Below are 18362 nucleotides of genomic sequence, written 5' to 3'. Positions count from 1 at the left end.
CACCCCCTCCGATTTCCCCCCTCCACCCCCCTCCCGTCCCCTGGACTGAAGGGTGGAACCCGGAGCAGGCTCTTGAGGCGCCCCCGGGCGGCCCTCCCCGTCTACGGCCATACCACCCTGAACGCGCCCGATCTCGTCTGATCTCGGAAGCTAAGCAGGGTCGGGCCTGGTTAGTACTTGGATGGGAGACCGCCTGGGAATACCGGGTGCTGTAGGCTTTTGCGCCCCCTTCCCACACACACTTTTAACTTGCGTGGCCCCGAGAGACAGGCCGTGACCCCCGGGCCCTCGGGCCAGGGCGCAGGCGCAGCCCTGGGCTGCCGGTCGCTGTCCCTTCAGGCCTACGGCTGGCCTCCCGACGACCAGCGCCCAGCGCCTGCAACAAGGCCCACAGGCCTGGCTCTCCCCAGGGACGCTAGGACACTCACTCCATGAGACCCCGCTGAGCCGAGCCAGGTCCAGGCCACGACCCTCCATGTGCACCCAGACCGACCCCCCCACCCCTCGGCCTGGAGGATGGGGTGTGTGGGGGGGCGACACCCGCCTTCCCCAGAACACGGGGCCCACCCGCGGGGCCCGCTCCCTCACCCGTTCCTGCCACACAAGCAGAACCTTGACACCCACATCCTGGGAGTGGGAGAGTCCATCGAGCGTCTCTGCCTGGGTCCTTCTCTCTTTGCACCACCTCCGCAAGGTCCCTCCTGTGTCTCTACCTCCTTCCCCACCGCCTTCCTCCGTGAGGGTCCCCCTGAGTCTATCTCTCTCTCTGCCTGTCTCTCCCTTTCACTCTCATCGGAGCAGCAGATGTCTCTGTGGGTCCCTGTTCATCCATCTCTCCTTCTCTCTTGTGCCTCTCTTGGCCTGTGAGGAGGCATCCCTGTCTCCATCTCCCACTCAATCCCTCTCTGGCCTTGACTCTCCTCTCTCTCTCTCTCTCTCTCTCTCTCTCTCTCTCTCTCTCTCACACACACACACACACACACACACAAACACACACACACACACACAGAGACACACACTCACCCCTCTACCCCCCACCCAACCCCAGCCAACTCACTCTGGGCTGCAAGTCACCAGGTCCATGGTAGCCTGGAGACTGGGCAGTCACAGGTTCTCTCATCTCCCATCTAACTTCCCATGGATGTAAGAGTGGATTCACACATCACCCTTGAAGTGCGCGCAGGACTTCAGGGTGTGTGCTCAGCAGAGGCTGAGAGAGGGCCGAGGAGGCCACAGGGTCTTAGGAGTCTGCGCTGAGAGCCAAGCAAGAGAGCAGATGGCAAAAGAGGGCAGGCGCTCCTGAAAGAGGAGGAAGCAGCCTTCAGAGCAGGCAAGCGGTTCGGGGCCAGGGGGTTGCCATGGAGGACCAGGTGCCAAGAGGAGTTGAAGCCCGGCCGGTGGGGACAGGGAAGCAGAGGCCCCTTGGTCGCGGTCACCGGTCCACCTGCAGAGGACAGGACAAGACGCAGGGCCTGACGACCCGGTGGGCGCGTGTCCCCGCAACGCAACCACCGCTCCCCTCCCTCCCCCCTCTCCCCCCTGCAATGCTTGCAGGGGAGGGGGCTTTCCGTCTGGTGAGGCCGCCGACTAAGCTCCCACAGGGGTTTGAATCAGGGTGCTTCTTCCACAGGCGGTCCTTTCCTGGACACTGGACAGAGGGGTCTATGCCCTTCCTCAGGGCGGTACTGTGCACGTGCTGGTCGTTGACTGGTACCAACAAGGCGCAGAGCCCTCCGACCTTGGCATTGGGTCCGAAGGGGGTGACTGCGGTGGCTTTGCAGAGTGGGCCCGAAACTCAGGGCGAGGCACGACCCCAGCGGCGCACTTCTGAGCCTGGCCGGGCGACTGACTGACTGGGAGCCAGCGGGCCGCTGCCCCCGGCCACCCTCTGCCCGGTTTTCCCTGAGTCCCTGAGTGTGTTCCTCCCTCCTGCCCTCCCTGTGCGTGGCTCCACTCGCCAGGCACGCTCAGGGGACGTGTGTGGCCGGCGGCTGGCCATTGCCCAGTCGGACTGCATTTCCGCCTGGGGCGCTGGGCCTGTGTCAGGGTCCCTGGGGTGTCCGAGGGGGGTGCCCGCCTGCCTCTCCGCCCCTGGCTCTCTGGGCTCCGGGCTAGGCTAGGCTAGGTTCGCGCGCGCGGGACACTGAAACGGCCAGGGCTTCTGGGCTTCTCCGCCTGGCGAAAGGCGGGGTGGGCGTGGCGGTGGGGGGCCGGGGGTCCGTGGGGGGGTTGGGGTCGCGGGAGGCCTGGGCCTTGGCGAGGAGCGGCGGTGGAGGCCAGGCCACGCCAGGCCACGCCAGGCCGGGGCGGGGCGGTGCGATCCCTGCGGGCGCTTGGTGGGGCTCGCGGTAGGTGGAGCCAGGTGGAGAGGGGCGGTGTTGGAGGCGGGACTCAGCCAGTCCCAGTCTCCCAGGACCCCTGGGCCGCTGCCCGGTGGAGTCAGGTCGGAGCGGAGCGTGAGAGCCCCCAGCCTTGAGTTGAGTTGGGTTGGGCTGCGCTGTTGTGGGGCGGGCGAGGGAGGCCCCCTGCGACCACCCCCTCCGATTTCCCCCCTCCACCCCCCTCCCGTCCCCTGGACTGAAGGGTGGAACCCGGAGCAGGCTCTTGAGGCGCCCCCGGGCGGCCCTCCCCTTCTACGGCCATACCACCCTGAACGCGCCCGATCTCGTCTGATCTCGGAAGCTAAGCAGGGTCGGGCCTGGTTAGTACTTGGATGGGAGACCGCCTGGGAATACCGGGTGCTGTAGGCTTTTGCGCCCCCTTCCCACACACACTTTTAACTTGCGTGGCCCCGAGAGACAGGCCGTGACCCCCGGGCCCTCGGGCCAGGGCGCAGGCGCAGCCCTGGGCTGCCGGTCGCTGTCCCTTCAGGCCTGCGGCTGGCCTCCCGACGACCAGCGCCCAGCGCCTGCAACAAGGCCCACAGGCCTGGCTCTCCCCAGGGACGCTAGGACACTCACTCCATGAGACCCCGCTGAGCCGAGCCAGGTCCAGGCCACGACCCTCCATGTGCACCCAGACCGACCCCCCCACCCCTCGGCCTGGAGGATGGGGTGTGTGGGGGGGCGACACCCGCCTTCCCCAGAACACGGGGCCCACCCGCGGGGCCCGCTCCCTCACCCGTTCCTGCCACACAAGCAGAACCTTGACACCCACATCCTGGGAGTGGGAGAGTCCATCGAGCGTCTCTGCCTGGGTCCTTCTCTCTTTGCACCACCTCCGCAAGGTCCCTCCTGTGTCTCTACCTCCTTCCCCACCGCCTTCCTCCGTGAGGGTCCCCCTGAGTCTATCTCTCTCTCTGCCTGTCTCTCCCTTTCACTCTCATCGGAGCAGCAGATGTCTCTGTGGGTCCCTGTTCATCCATCTCTCCTTCTCTCTTGTGCCTCTCTTGGCCTGTGAGGAGGCATCCCTGTCTCCATCTCCCACTCAATCCCTCTCTGGCCTTGACTCTCCTCTCTCTCTCTCTCTCTCTCTCTCTCACACACACACACACACACACAAACACACACACACACACAGAGACACACACTCACCCCTCTACCCCCCACCCAACCCCAGCCAACTCACTCTGGGCTGCAAGTCACCAGGTCCATGGTAGCCTGGAGACTGGGCAGTCACAGGTTCTCTCATCTCCCATCTAACTTCCCATGGATGTAAGAGTGGATTCACACATCACCCTTGAAGTGCGCGCAGGACTTCAGGGTGTGTGCTCAGCAGAGGCTGAGAGAGGGCCGAGGAGGCCACAGGGTCTTAGGAGTCTGCGCTGAGAGCCAAGCAAGAGAGCAGATGGCAAAAGAGGGCAGGCGCTCCTGAAAGAGGAGGAAGCAGCCTTCAGAGCAGGCAAGCGGTTCGGGGCCAGGGGGTTGCCATGGAGGACCAGGTGCCAAGAGGAGTTGAAGCCCGGCCGGTGGGGACAGGGAAGCAGAGGCCCCTTGGTCGCGGTCACCGGTCCACCTGCAGAGGACAGGACAAGACGCAGGGCCTGACGACCCGGTGGGCGCGTGTCCCCGCAACGCAACCACCGCTCCCCTCCCTCCCCCCTCTCCCCCCTGCAATGCTTGCAGGGGAGGGGGCTTTCCGTCTGGTGAGGCCGCCGACTAAGCTCCCACAGGGGTTTGAATCAGGGTGCTTCTTCCACAGGCGGTCCTTTCCTGGACACTGGACAGAGGGGTCTATGCCCTTCCTCAGGGCGGTGCTGTGCACGTGCTGGTCGTTGACTGGTACCAACAAGGCGCAGAGCCCTCCGACCTTGGCATTGGGTCCGAAGGGGGTGACTGCGGTGGCTTTGCAGAGTGGGCCCGAAACTCAGGGCGAGGCACGACCCCAGCGGCGCACTTCTGAGCCTGGCCGGGCGACTGACTGACTGGGAGCCAGCGGGCCGCTGCCCCCGGCCACCCTCTGCCCGGTTTTCCCTGAGTCCCTGAGTGTGTTCCTCCCTCCTGCCCTCCCTGTGCGTGGCTCCACTCGCCAGGCACGCTCAGGGGACGTGTGTGGCCGGCGGCTGGCCATTGCCCAGTCGGACTGCATTTCCGCCTGGGGCGCTGGGCCTGTGTCAGGGTCCCTGGGGTGTCCGAGGGGGGTGCCCGCCTGCCTCTCCGCCCCTGGCTCTCTGGGCTCCGGGCTAGGCTAGGCTAGGTTCGCGCGCGCGGGACACTGAAACGGCCAGGGCTTCTGGGCTTCTCCGCCTGGCGAAAGGCGGGGTGGGCGTGGCGGTGGGGGGCCGGGGGTCCGTGGGGGGGTTGGGGTCGCGGGAGGCCTGGGCCTTGGCGAGGAGCGGCGGTGGAGGCCAGGCCACGCCAGGCCACGCCAGGCCGGGGCGGGGCGGTGCGATCCCTGCGGGCGCTTGGTGGGGCTCGCGGTAGGTGGAGCCAGGTGGAGAGGGGCGGTGTTGGAGGCGGGACTCAGCCAGTCCCAGTCTCCCAGGACCCCTGTGCCGCTGCCCGGTGGAGTCAGGTCGGAGCGGAGCGTGAGAGCCCCCAGCCTTGAGTTGAGTTGGGTTGGGCTGCGCTGTTGTGGGGCGGGCGAGGGAGGCCCCCTGCGACCACCCCCTCCGATTTCCCCCCTCCACCCCCCTCCCGTCCCCTGGACTGAAGGGTGGAACCCGGAGCAGGCTCTTGAGGCGCCCCCGGGCGGCCCTCCCCGTCTACGGCCATACCACCCTGAACGCGCCCGATCTCGTCTGATCTCGGAAGCTAAGCAGGGTCGGGCCTGGTTAGTACTTGGATGGGAGACCGCCTGGGAATACCGGGTGCTGTAGGCTTTTGCGCCCCCTTCCCACACACACTTTTAACTTGCGTGGCCCCGAGAGACAGGCCGTGACCCCCGGGCCCTCGGGCCAGGGCGCAGGCGCAGCCCTGGGCTGCCGGTCGCTGTCCCTTCAGGCCTGCGGCTGGCCTCCCGACGACCAGCGCCCAGCGCCTGCAACAAGGCCCACAGGCCTGGCTCTCCCCAGGGACGCTAGGACACTCACTCCATGAGACCCCGCTGAGCCGAGCCAGGTCCAGGCCACGACCCTCCATGTGCACCCAGACCGACCCCCCCACCCCTCGGCCTGGAGGATGGGGTGTGTGGGGGGGCGACACCCGCATTCCCCAGAACACGGGGCCCACCCGCGGGGCCCGCTCCCTCACCCGTTCCTGCCACACAAGCAGAACCTTGACACCCACATCCTGGGAGTGGGAGAGTCCATCGAGCGTCTCTGCCTGGGTCCTTCTCTCTTTGCACCACCTCCGCAAGGTCCCTCCTGTGTCTCTACCTCCTTCCCCACCGCCTTCCTCCGTGAGGGTCCCCCTGAGTCTATCTCTCTCTCTGCCTGTCTCTCCCTTTCACTCTCATCGGAGCAGCAGATGTCTCTGTGGGTCCCTGTTCATCCATCTCTCCTTCTCTCTTGTGCCTCTCTTGGCCTGTGAGGAGGCATCCCTGTCTCCATCTCCCACTCAATCCCTCTCTGGCCTTGACTCTCCTCTCTCTCTCTCTCTCTCTCTCTCTCTCTCTCTCACACACACACACACACACACAAACACACACACACACACAGAGACACACACTCACCCCTCTACCCCCCACCCAACCCCAGCCAACTCACTCTGGGCTGCAAGTCACCAGGTCCATGGTAGCCTGGAGACTGGGCAGTCACAGGTTCTCTCATCTCCCATCTAACTTCCCATGGATGTAAGAGTGGATTCACACATCACCCTTGAAGTGCGCGCAGGACTTCAGGGTGTGTGCTCAGCAGAGGCTGAGAGAGGGCCGAGGAGGCCACAGGGTCTTAGGAGTCTGCGCTGAGAGCCAAGCAAGAGAGCAGATGGCAAAAGAGGGCAGGCGCTCCTGAAAGAGGAGGAAGCAGCCTTCAGAGCAGGCAAGCGGTTCGGGGCCAGGGGGTTGCCATGGAGGACCAGGTGCCAAGAGGAGTTGAAGCCCGGCCGGTGGGGACAGGGAAGCAGAGGCCCCTTGGTCGCGGTCACCGGTCCACCTGCAGAGGACAGGACAAGACGCAGGGCCTGACGACCCGGTGGGCGCGTGTCCCCGCAACGCAACCACCGCTCCCCTCCCTCCCCCCTCTCCCCCCTGCAATGCTTGCAGGGGAGGGGGCTTTCCGTCTGGTGAGGCCGCCGACTAAGCTCCCACAGGGGTTTGAATCAGGGTGCTTCTTCCACAGGCGGTCCTTTCCTGGACACTGGACAGAGGGGTCTATGCCCTTCCTCAGGGCGGTGCTGTGCACGTGCTGGTCGTTGACTGGTACCAACAAGGCGCAGAGCCCTCCGACCTTGGCATTGGGTCCGAAGGGGGTGACTGCGGTGGCTTTGCAGAGTGGGCCCGAAACTCAGGGCGAGGCACGACCCCAGCGGCGCACTTCTGAGCCTGGCCGGGCGACTGACTGACTGGGAGCCAGCGGGCCGCTGCCCCCGGCCACCCTCTGCCCGGTTTTCCCTGAGTCCCTGAGTGTGTTCCTCCCTCCTGCCCTCCCTGTGCGTGGCTCCACTCGCCAGGCACGCTCAGGGGACGTGTGTGGCCGGCGGCTGGCCATTGCCCAGTCGGACTGCATTTCCGCCTGGGGCGCTGGGCCTGTGTCAGGGTCCCTGGGGTGTCCGAGGGGGGTGCCCGCCTGCCTCTCCGCCCCTGGCTCTCTGGGCTCCGGGCTAGGCTAGGCTAGGTTCGCGCGCGCGGGACACTGAAACGGCCAGGGCTTCTGGGCTTCTCCGCCTGGCGAAAGGCGGGGTGGGCGTGGCGGTGGGGGGCCGGGGGTCCGTGGGGGGGTTGGGGTCGCGGGAGGCCTGGGCCTTGGCGAGGAGCGGCGGTGGAGGCCAGGCCACGCCAGGCCACGCCAGGCCGGGGCGGGGCGGTGCGATCCCTGCGGGCGCTTGGTGGGGCTCGCGGTAGGTGGAGCCAGGTGGAGAGGGGCGGTGTTGGAGGCGGGACTCAGCCAGTCCCAGTCTCCCAGGACCCCTGGGCCGCTGCCCGGTGGAGTCAGGTCGGAGCGGAGCGTGAGAGCCCCCAGCCTTGAGTTGAGTTGGGTTGGGCTGCGCTGTTGTGGGGCGGGCGAGGGAGGCCCCCTGCGACCACCCCCTCCGATTTCCCCCCTCCACCCCCCTCCCGTCCCCTGGACTGAAGGGTGGAACCCGGAGCAGGCTCTTGAGGCGCCCCCGGGCGGCCCTCCCCGCCTACGGCCATACCACCCTGAACGCGCCCGATCTCGTCTGATCTCGGAAGCTAAGCAGGGTCGGGCCTGGTTAGTACTTGGATGGGAGACCGCCTGGGAATACCGGGTGCTGTAGGCTTTTGCGCCCCCTTCCCACACACACTTTTAACTTGCGTGGCCCCGAGAGACAGGCCGTGACCCCCGGGCCCTCGGGCCAGGGCGCAGGCGCAGCCCTGGGCTGCCGGTCGCTGTCCCTTCAGGCCTGCGGCTGGCCTCCCGACGACCAGCGCCCAGCGCCTGCAACAAGGCCCACAGGCCTGGCTCTCCCCAGGGACGCTAGGACACTCACTCCATGAGACCCCGCTGAGCCGAGCCAGGTCCAGGCCACGACCCTCCATGTGCACCCAGACCGACCCCCCCACCCCTCGGCCTGGAGGATGGGGTGTGTGGGGGGGCGACACCCGCCTTCCCCAGAACACGGGGCCCACCCGCGGGGCCCGCTCCCTCACCCGTTCCTGCCACACAAGCAGAACCTTGACACCCACATCCTGGGAGTGGGAGAGTCCATCGAGCGTCTCTGCCTGGGTCCTTCTCTCTTTGCACCACCTCCGCAAGGTCCCTCCTGTGTCTCTACCTCCTTCCCCACCGCCTTCCTCCGTGAGGGTCCCCCTGAGTCTATCTCTCTCTCTGCCTGTCTCTCCCTTTCACTCTCATCGGAGCAGCAGATGTCTCTGTGGGTCCCTGTTCATCCATCTCTCCTTCTCTCTTGTGCCTCTCTTGGCCTGTGAGGAGGCATCCCTGTCTCCATCTCCCACTCAATCCCTCTCTGGCCTTGACTCTCCTCTCTCTCTCTCTCTCTCTCTCTCTCTCTCTCTCTCTCTCACACACACACACACACACAAACACACACACACACACAGAGACACACACTCACCCCTCTACCCCCCACCCAACCCCAGCCAACTCACTCTGGGCTGCAAGTCACCAGGTCCATGGTAGCCTGGAGACTGGGCAGTCACAGGTTCTCTCATCTCCCATCTAACTTCCCATGGATGTAAGAGTGGATTCACACATCACCCTTGAAGTGCGCGCAGGACTTCAGGGTGTGTGCTCAGCAGAGGCTGAGAGAGGGCCGAGGAGGCCACAGGGTCTTAGGAGTCTGCGCTGAGAGCCAAGCAAGAGAGCAGATGGCAAAAGAGGGCAGGCGCTCCTGAAAGAGGAGGAAGCAGCCTTCAGAGCAGGCAAGCGGTTCGGGGCCAGGGGGTTGCCATGGAGGACCAGGTGCCAAGAGGAGTTGAAGCCCGGCCGGTGGGGACAGGGAAGCAGAGGCCCCTTGGTCGCGGTCACCGGTCCACCTGCAGAGGACAGGACAAGACGCAGGGCCTGACGACCCGGTGGGCGCGTGTCCCCGCAACGCAACCACCGCTCCCCTCCCTCCCCCCTCTCCCCCCTGCAATGCTTGCAGGGGAGGGGGCTTTCCGTCTGGTGAGGCCGCCGACTAAGCTCCCACAGGGGTTTGAATCAGGGTGCTTCTTCCACAGGCGGTCCTTTCCTGGACACTGGACAGAGGGGTCTATGCCCTTCCTCAGGGCGGTGCTGTGCACGTGCTGGTCGTTGACTGGTACCAACAAGGCGCAGAGCCCTCCGACCTTGGCATTGGGTCCGAAGGGGGTGACTGCGGTGGCTTTGCAGAGTGGGCCCGAAACTCAGGGCGAGGCACGACCCCAGCGGCGCACTTCTGAGCCTGGCCGGGCGACTGACTGACTGGGAGCCAGCGGGCCGCTGCCCCCGGCCACCCTCTGCCCGGTTTTCCCTGAGTCCCTGAGTGTGTTCCTCCCTCCTGCCCTCCCTGTGCGTGGCTCCACTCGCCAGGCACGCTCAGGGGACGTGTGTGGCCGGCGGCTGGCCATTGCCCAGTCGGACTGCATTTCCGCCTGGGGCGCTGGGCCTGTGTCAGGGTCCCTGGGGTGTCCGAGGGGGGTGCCCGCCTGCCTCTCCGCCCCTGGCTCTCTGGGCTCCGGGCTAGGCTAGGCTAGGTTCGCGCGCGCGGGACACTGAAACGGCCAGGGCTTCTGGGCTTCTCCGCCTGGCGAAAGGCGGGGTGGGCGTGGCGGTGGGGGGCCGGGGGTCCGTGGGGGGGTTGGGGTCGCGGGAGGCCTGGGCCTTGGCGAGGAGCGGCGGTGGAGGCCAGGCCACGCCAGGCCACGCCAGGCCGGGGCGGGGCGGTGCGATCCCTGCGGGCGCTTGGTGGGGCTCGCGGTAGGTGGAGCCAGGTGGAGAGGGGCGGTGTTGGAGGCGGGACTCAGCCAGTCCCAGTCTCCCAGGACCCCTGGGCCGCTGCCCGGTGGAGTCAGGTCGGAGCGGAGCGTGAGAGCCCCCAGCCTTGAGTTGAGTTGGGTTGGGCTGCGCTGTTGTGGGGCGGGCGAGGGAGGCCCCCTGCGACCACCCCCTCCGATTTCCCCCCTCCACCCCCCTCCCGTCCCCTGGACTGAAGGGTGGAACCCGGAGCAGGCTCTTGAGGCGCCCCCGGGCGGCCCTCCCCGTCTACGGCCATACCACCCTGAACGCGCCCGATCTCGTCTGATCTCGGAAGCTAAGCAGGGTCGGGCCTGGTTAGTACTTGGATGGGAGACCGCCTGGGAATACCGGGTGCTGTAGGCTTTTGCGCCCCCTTCCCACACACACTTTTAACTTGCGTGGCCCCGAGAGACAGGCCGTGACCCCCGGGCCCTCGGGCCAGGGCGCAGGCGCAGCCCTGGGCTGCCGGTCGCTGTCCCTTCAGGCCTGCGGCTGGCCTCCCGACGACCAGCGCCCAGCGCCTGCAACAAGGCCCACAGGCCTGGCTCTCCCCAGGGACGCTAGGACACTCACTCCATGAGACCCCGCTGAGCCGAGCCAGGTCCAGGCCACGACCCTCCATGTGCACCCAGACCGACCCCCCCACCCCTCGGCCTGGAGGATGGGGTGTGTGGGGGGGCGACACCCGCCTTCCCCAGAACACGGGGCCCACCCGCGGGGCCCGCTCCCTCACCCGTTCCTGCCACACAAGCAGAACCTTGACACCCAGATCCTGGGAGTGGGAGAGTCCATCGAGCGTCTCTGCCTGGGTCCTTCTCTCTTTGCACCACCTCCGCAAGGTCCCTCCTGTGTCTCTACCTCCTTCCCCACCGCCTTCCTCCGTGAGGGTCCCCCTGAGTCTATCTCTCTCTCTGCCTGTCTCTCCCTTTCACTCTCATCGGAGCAGCAGATGTCTCTGTGGGTCCCTGTTCATCCATCTCTCCTTCTCTCTTGTGCCTCTCTTGGCCTGTGAGGAGGCATCCCTGTCTCCATCTCCCACTCAATCCCTCTCTGGCCTTGACTCTCCTCTCTCTCTCTCTCTCTCTCTCTCTCTCTCTCACACACACACACACACACACACACACACAGAGACACACACTCACCCCTCTACCCCCCACCCAACCCCAGCCAACTCACTCTGGGCTGCAAGTCACCAGGTCCATGGTAGCCTGGAGACTGGGCAGTCACAGGTTCTCTCATCTCCCATCTAACTTCCCATGGATGTAAGAGTGGATTCACACATCACCCTTGAAGTGCGCGCAGGACTTCAGGGTGTGTGCTCAGCAGAGGCTGAGAGAGGGCCGAGGAGGCCACAGGGTCTTAGGAGTCTGCGCTGAGAGCCAAGCAAGAGAGCAGATGGCAAAAGAGGGCAGGCGCTCCTGAAAGAGGAGGAAGCAGCCTTCAGAGCAGGCAAGCGGTTCGGGGCCAGGGGGTTGCCATGGAGGACCAGGTGCCAAGAGGAGTTGAAGCCCGGCCGGTGGGGACAGGGAAGCAGAGGCCCCTTGGTCGCGGTCACCGGTCCACCTGCAGAGGACAGGACAAGACGCAGGGCCTGACGACCCGGTGGGCGCGTGTCCCCGCAACGCAACCACCGCTCCCCTCCCTCCCCCCTCTCCCCCCTGCAATGCTTGCAGGGGAGGGGGCTTTCCGTCTGGTGAGGCCGCCGACTAAGCTCCCACAGGGGTTTGAATCAGGGTGCTTCTTCCACAGGCGGTCCTTTCCTGGACACTGGACAGAGGGGTCTATGCCCTTCCTCAGGGCGGTACTGTGCACGTGCTGGTCGTTGACTGGTACCAACAAGGCGCAGAGCCCTCCGACCTTGGCATTGGGTCCGAAGGGGGTGACTGCGGTGGCTTTGCAGAGTGGGCCCGAAACTCAGGGCGAGGCACGACCCCAGCGGCGCACTTCTGAGCCTGGCCGGGCGACTGACTGACTGGGAGCCAGCGGGCCGCTGCCCCCGGCCACCCTCTGCCCGGTTTTCCCTGAGTCCCTGAGTGTGTTCCTCCCTCCTGCCCTCCCTGTGCGTGGCTCCACTCGCCAGGCACGCTCAGGGGACGTGTGTGGCCGGCGGCTGGCCATTGCCCAGTCGGACTGCATTTCCGCCTGGGGCGCTGGGCCTGTGTCAGGGTCCCTGGGGTGTCCGAGGGGGGTGCCCGCCTGCCTCTCCGCCCCTGGCTCTCTGGGCTCCGGGCTAGGCTAGGCTAGGTTCGCGCGCGCGGGACACTGAAACGGCCAGGGCTTCTGGGCTTCTCCGCCTGGCGAAAGGCGGGGTGGGCGTGGCGGTGGGGGGCCGGGGGTCCGTGGGGGGGTTGGGGTCGCGGGAGGCCTGGGCCTTGGCGAGGAGCGGCGGTGGAGGCCAGGCCACGCCAGGCCACGCCAGGCCGGGGCGCGGCGGTGCGATCCCTGCGGGCGCTTGGTGGGGCTCGCGGTAGGTGGAGCCAGGTGGAGAGGGGCGGTGTTGGAGGCGGGACTCAGCCAGTCCCAGTCTCCCAGGACCCCTGGGCCGCTGCCCGGTGGAGTCAGGTCGGAGCGGAGCGTGAGAGCCCCCAGCCTTGAGTTGAGTTGGGTTGGGCTGCGCTGTTGTGGGGCGGGCGAGGGAGGCCCCCTGCGACCACCCCCTCCGATTTCCCCCCTCCACCCCCCTCCCGTCCCCTGGACTGAAGGGTGGAACCCGGAGCAGGCTCTTGAGGCGCCCCCGGGCGGCCCTCCCCGCCTACGGCCATACCACCCTGAACGCGCCCGATCTCGTCTGATCTCGGAAGCTAAGCAGGGTCGGGCCTGGTTAGTACTTGGATGGGAGACCGCCTGGGAATACCGGGTGCTGTAGGCTTTTGCGCCCCCTTCCCACACACACTTTTAACTTGCGTGGCCCCGAGAGACAGGCCGTGACCCCCGGGCCCTCGGGCCAGGGCGCAGGCGCAGCCCTGGGCTGCCGGTCGCTGTCCCTTCAGGCCTGCGGCTGGCCTCCCGACGACCAGCGCCCAGCGCCTGCAACAAGGCCCACAGGCCTGGCTCTCCCCAGGGACGCTAGGACACTCACTCCATGAGACCCCGCTGAGCCGAGCCAGGTCCAGGCCACGACCCTCCATGTGCACCCAGACCGACCACCCCACCCCTCGGCCTGGAGGATGGGGTGTGTGGGGGGGTGACACCCGCCTTCCCCAGAACACGGGGCCCACCCGCGGGGCCCGCTCCCTCACCCGTTCCTGCCACACAAGCAGAACCTTGACACCCACATCCTGGGAGTGGGAGAGTCCATCGAGCGTCTCTGCCTGGGTCCTTCTCTCTTTGCACCACCTCCGCAAGGTCCCTCCTGTGTCTCTACCTCCTTCCCCACCGCCTTCCTCCGTGAGGGTCCCCCTGAGTCTATCTCTCTCTCTGCCTGTCTCTCCCTTTCACTCTCATCGGAGCAGCAGATGTCTCTGTGGGTCCCTGTTCATCCATCTCTCCTTCTCTCTTGTGCCTCTCTTGGCCTGTGAGGAGGCATCCCTGTCTCCATCTCCCACTCAATCCCTCTCTGGCCTTGACTCTCCTCTCTCTCTCTCTCTCTCTCTCTCTCTCTCTCTCTCTCACACACACACACACACACACACAAACACACACACACACACAGAGACACACACTCACCCCTCTACCCCCCACCCAACCCCAGCCAACTCACTCTGGGCTGCAAGTCACCAGGTCCATGGTAGCCTGGAGACTGGGCAGTCACAGGTTCTCTCATCTCCCATCTAACTTCCCATGGATGTAAGAGTGGATTCACACATCACCCTTGAAGTGCGCGCAGGACTTCAGGGTGTGTGCTCAGCAGAGGCTGAGAGAGGGCCGAGGAGGCCACAGGGTCTTAGGAGTCTGCGCTGAGAGCCAAGCAAGAGAGCAGATGGCAAAAGAGGGCAGGCGCTCCTGAAAGAGGAGGAAGCAGCCTTCAGAGCAGGCAAGCGGTTCGGGGCCAGGGGCTTGCCATGGAGGACCAGGTGCCAAGAGGAGTTGAAGCCCGGCCGGTGGGGACAGGGAAGCAGAGGCCCCTTGGTCGCGGTCACCGGTCCACCTGCAGAGGACAGGACAAGACGCAGGGCCTGACGACCCGGTGGGCGCGTGTCCCCGCAACGCAACCACAGCTCCCCTCCCTCCCCCCTCTCCCCCCTGCAATGCTTGCAGGGGAGGGGGCTTTCCGTCTGGTGAGGCCGCCGACTAAGCTCCCACAGGGGTTTGAATCAGGGTGCTTCTTCCACAGGCGGTCCTTTCCTGGACACTGGACAGAGGGGTCTATGCCCTTCCTCAGGGCGGTACTGTGCACGTGCTGGTCGTTGACTGGTACCAACAAGGCGCAGAGCCCTCCGACCTTGGCATTGGGTCCGAAGGGGGTGACTGCGGTGGCTTTGCAGAGTGGGCCCGAAACTCAGGGCGAGGCACGACCCCAGCGGCGCACTTCTGAGCCTGGCCGGGCGACTGACTGACTGGGAGCCAGCGGGCCGCTGCCCCCGGCCACCCTCTGCCCGGTTTTCCCTGAGTCCCTGAGTGTGTTCCTCCCTCCTGCCCTCCCTGTGCGTGGCTCCACTCGCCAGGCACGCTCAGGGGACGTGTGTGGCCGGCGGCTGGCCATTGCCCAGTCGGACTGCATTTCCGCCTGGGGCGCTGGGCCTGTGTCAGGGTCCCTGGGGTGTCCGAGGGGGGTGCCCGCCTGCCTCTCCGCCCCTGGCTCTCTGGGCTCCGGGCTAGGCTAGGCTAGGTTCGCGCGCGCGGGACACTGAAACGGCCAGGGCTTCTGGGCTTCTCCGCCTGGCGAAAGGCGGGGTGGGCGTGGCGGTGGGGGGCCGGGGGTCCGTGGGGGGGTTGGGGTCGCGGGAGGCCTGGGCCTTGGCGAGGAGCGGCGGTGGAGGCCAGGCCACGCCAGGCCACGCCAGGCCGGGGCGCGGCGGTGCGATCCCTGCGGGCGCTTGGTGGGGCTCGCGGTAGGTGGAGCCAGGTGGAGAGCGGCGGTGTTGGAGGCGGGACTCAGCCAGTCCCAGTCTCCCAGGACCCCTGGGCCGCTGCCCGGTGGAGTCAGGTCGGAGCGGAGCGTGAGAGCCCCCAGCCTTGAGTTGAGTTGGGTTGGGCTGCGCTGTTGTGGGGCGGGCGAGGGAGGCCCCCTGCGACCACCCCCTCCGATTTCCCCCCTCCACCCCCCTCCCGTCCCCTGGACTGAAGGGTGGAACCCGGAGCAGGCTCTTGAGGCGCCCCCGGGCGGCCCTCCCCGCCTACGGCCATACCACCCTGAACGCGCCCGATCTCGTCTGATCTCGGAAGCTAAGCAGGGTCGGGCCTGGTTAGTACTTGGATGGGAGACCGCCTGGGAATACCGGGTGCTGTAGGCTTTTGCGCCCCCTTCCCACACACACTTTTAACTTGCGTGGCCCCGAGAGACAGGCCGTGACCCCCGGGCCCTCGGGCCAGGGCGCAGGCGCAGCCCTGGGCTGCCGGTCGCTGTCCCTTCAGGCCTGCGGCTGGCCTCCCGACGACCAGCGCCCAGCGCCTGCAACAAGGCCCACAGGCCTGGCTCTCCCCAGGGACGCTAGGACACTCACTCCATGAGACCCCGCTGAGCCGAGCCAGGTCCAGGCCACGACCCTCCATGTGCACCCAGACCGACCCCCCCACCCCTCGGCCTGGAGGATGGGGTGTGTGGGGGGGCGACACCCGCCTTCCCCAGAACACGGGGCCCACCCGCGGGGCCCGCTCCCTCACCCGTTCCTGCCACACAAGCAGAACCTTGACACCCACATCCTGGGAGTGGGAGAGTCCATCGAGCGTCTCTGCCTGGGTCCTTCTCTCTTTGCACCACCTCCGCAAGGTCCCTCCTGTGTCTCTACCTCCTTCCCCACCGCCTTCCTCCGTGAGGGTCCCCCTGAGTCTATCTCTCTCTCTGCCTGTCTCTCCCTTTCACTCTCATCGGAGCAGCAGATGTCTCTGTGGGTCCCTGTTCATCCATCTCTCCTTCTCTCTTGTGCCTCTCTTGGCCTGTGAGGAGGCATCCCTGTCTCCATCTCCCACTCAATCCCTCTCTGGCCTTGACTCTCCTCTCTCTCTCTCTCTCTCTCTCTCTCTCTCTCTCTGTCTCACACACACACACACACACACACACAAACACACACACACACACAGAGACACACACTCACCCCTCTACCCCCCACCCAACCCCAGCCAACTCACTCTGGGCTGCAAGTCACCAGGTCCATGGTAGCCTGGAGACTGGGCAGTCACAGGTTCTCTCATCTCCCATCTAACTTCCCATGGATGTAAGAGTGGATTCACACATCACCCTTGAAGTGCGCGCAGGACTTCAGGGTGTGTGCTCAGCAGAGGCTGAGAGAGGGCCGAGGAGGCCACAGGGTCTTAGGAGTCTGCGCTGAGAGCCAAGCAAGAGAGCAGATGGCAAAAGAGGGCAGGCGCTCCTGAAAGAGGAGGAAGCAGCCTTCAGAGCAGGCAAGCGGTTCGGGGCCAGGGGGTTGCCATGGAGGACCAGGTGCCAAGAGGAGTTGAAGCCCGGCCGGTGGGGACAGGGAAGCAGAGGCCCCTTGGTCGCGGTCACCGGTCCACCTGCAGAGGACAGGACAAGACGCAGGGCCTGACGACCCGGTGGGCGCGTGTCCCCGCAACGCAACCACCGCTCCCCTCCCTCCCCCCTCTCCCCCCTGCAATGCTTGCAGGGGAGGGGGCTTTCCGTCTGGTGAGGCCGCCGACTAAGCTCCCACAGGGGTTTGAATCAGGGTGCTTCTTCCACAGGCGGTCCTTTCCTGGACACTGGACAGAGGGGTCTATGCCCTTCCTCAGGGCGGTGCTGTGCACGTGCTGGTCGTTGACTGGTACCAACAAGGCGCAGAGCCCTCCGACCTTGGCATTGGGTCCGAAGGGGGTGACTGCGGTGGCTTTGCAGAGTGGGCCCGAAACTCAGGGCGAGGCACGACCCCAGCGGCGCACTTCTGAGCCTGGCCGGGCGACTGACTGACTGGGAGCCAGCGGGCCGCTGCCCCCGGCCACCCTCTGCCCGGTTTTCCCTGAGTCCCTGAGTGTGTTCCTCCCTCCTGCCCTCCCTGTGCGTGGCTCCACTCGCCAGGCACGCTCAGGGGACGTGTGTGGCCGGCGGCTGGCCATTGCCCAGTCGGACTGCATTTCCGCCTGGGGCGCTGGGCCTGTGTCAGGGTCCCTGGGGTGTCCGAGGGGGGTGCCCGCCTGCCTCTCCGCCCCTGGCTCTCTGGGCTCCGGGCTAGGCTAGGCTAGGTTCGCGCGCGCGGGACACTGAAACGGCCAGGGCTTCTGGGCTTCTCCGCCTGGCGAAAGGCGGGGTGGGCGTGGCGGTGGGGGGCCGGGGGTCCGTGGGGGGGTTGGGGTCGCGGGAGGCCTGGGCCTTGGCGAGGAGCGGCGGTGGAGGCCAGGCCACGCCAGGCCACGCCAGGCCGGGGCGCGGCGGTGCGATCCCTGCGGGCGCTTGGTGGGGCTCGCGGTAGGTGGAGCCAGGTGGAGAGGGGCGGTGTTGGAGGCGGGACTCAGCCAGTCCCAGTCTCCCAGGACCCCTGGGCCGCTGCCCGGTGGAGTCAGGTCGGAGCGGAGCGTGAGAGCCCCCAGCCTTGAGTTGAGTTGGGTTGGGCTGCGCTGTTGTGGGGCGGGCGAGGGAGGCCCCCTGCGACCACCCCCTCCGATTTCCCCCCTCCACCCCCCTCCCGTCCCCTGGACTGAAGGGTGGAACCCGGAGCAGGCTCTTGAGGCGCCCCCGGGCGGCCCTCCCCGCCTACGGCCATACCACCCTGAACGCGCCCGATCTCGTCTGATCTCGGAAGCTAAGCAGGGTCGGGCCTGGTTAGTACTTGGATGGGAGACCGCCTGGGAATACCGGGTGCTGTAGGCTTTTGCGCCCCCTTCCCACACACACTTTTAACTTGCGTGGCCCCGAGAGACAGGCCGTGACCCCCGGGCCCTCGGGCCAGGGCGCAGGCGCAGCCCTGGGCTGCCGGTCGCTGTCCCTTCAGGCCTGCGGCTGGCCTCCCGACGACCAGCGCCCAGCGCCTGCAACAAGGCCCACAGGCCTGGCTCTCCCCAGGGACGCTAGGACACTCACTCCATGAGACCCCGCTGAGCCGAGCCAGGTCCAGGCCACGACCCTCCATGTGCACCCAGACCGACCACCCCACCCCTCGGCCTGGAGGATGGGGTGTGTGGGGGGGTGACACCCGCCTTCCCCAGAACACGGGGCCCACCCGCGGGGCCCGCTCCCTCACCCGTTCCTGCCACACAAGCAGAACCTTGACACCCACATCCTGGGAGTGGGAGAGTCCATCGAGCGTCTCTGCCTGGGTCCTTCTCTCTTTGCACCACCTCCGCAAGGTCCCTCCTGTGTCTCTACCTCCTTCCC

The 18362-nt window shown here is 66.7% G+C and overlaps 8 non-coding genes across 8 annotated transcripts; all 8 read left to right on the top strand.

Moving 5' to 3' along the window:
* The first annotated feature begins 99 nt into the window (after window positions 1–99).
* LOC139703896 (5S ribosomal RNA) lies at window positions 100–218 on the top strand. Its single transcript, XR_011705974.1, has one exon. It is a non-coding gene; the product is annotated as a 5S ribosomal RNA (ribosomal RNA).
* Window positions 219–2631: 2413 nt separating this feature from the next.
* Window positions 2632–2750, top strand: LOC139703859 (5S ribosomal RNA). The gene has a single exon (XR_011705938.1). It is a non-coding gene; the product is annotated as a 5S ribosomal RNA (ribosomal RNA).
* Window positions 2751–5141: 2391 nt separating this feature from the next.
* Window positions 5142–5260, top strand: LOC139703895 (5S ribosomal RNA). Its single transcript, XR_011705973.1, has one exon. It is a non-coding gene; the product is annotated as a 5S ribosomal RNA (ribosomal RNA).
* A 2399-nt stretch (window positions 5261–7659) lies between these two features.
* Window positions 7660–7778, top strand: LOC139703875 (5S ribosomal RNA). Its single transcript, XR_011705953.1, has one exon. It is a non-coding gene; the product is annotated as a 5S ribosomal RNA (ribosomal RNA).
* Window positions 7779–10181: 2403 nt separating this feature from the next.
* On the top strand, window positions 10182–10300 carry LOC139703894 (5S ribosomal RNA). Its single transcript, XR_011705972.1, has one exon. It is a non-coding gene; the product is annotated as a 5S ribosomal RNA (ribosomal RNA).
* Window positions 10301–12687: 2387 nt separating this feature from the next.
* On the top strand, window positions 12688–12806 carry LOC139703874 (5S ribosomal RNA). Its single transcript, XR_011705952.1, has one exon. It is a non-coding gene; the product is annotated as a 5S ribosomal RNA (ribosomal RNA).
* A 2405-nt stretch (window positions 12807–15211) lies between these two features.
* LOC139703864 (5S ribosomal RNA) lies at window positions 15212–15330 on the top strand. Its single transcript, XR_011705943.1, has one exon. It is a non-coding gene; the product is annotated as a 5S ribosomal RNA (ribosomal RNA).
* A 2409-nt stretch (window positions 15331–17739) lies between these two features.
* On the top strand, window positions 17740–17858 carry LOC139703853 (5S ribosomal RNA). The gene has a single exon (XR_011705932.1). It is a non-coding gene; the product is annotated as a 5S ribosomal RNA (ribosomal RNA).
* The last annotated feature ends 504 nt before the right edge of the window (window positions 17859–18362 follow it).

Source organism: Marmota flaviventris, unplaced genomic scaffold (assembly GCF_047511675.1).
Source record: "Marmota flaviventris isolate mMarFla1 unplaced genomic scaffold, mMarFla1.hap1 Scaffold_132, whole genome shotgun sequence".
Lineage (NCBI taxonomy): Eukaryota > Metazoa > Chordata > Mammalia > Rodentia > Sciuridae > Marmota > Marmota flaviventris.
The sequence above is the reverse complement of the archived record's forward strand: the minus strand, read 5'-3'. Positions and strand labels throughout refer to the sequence as shown.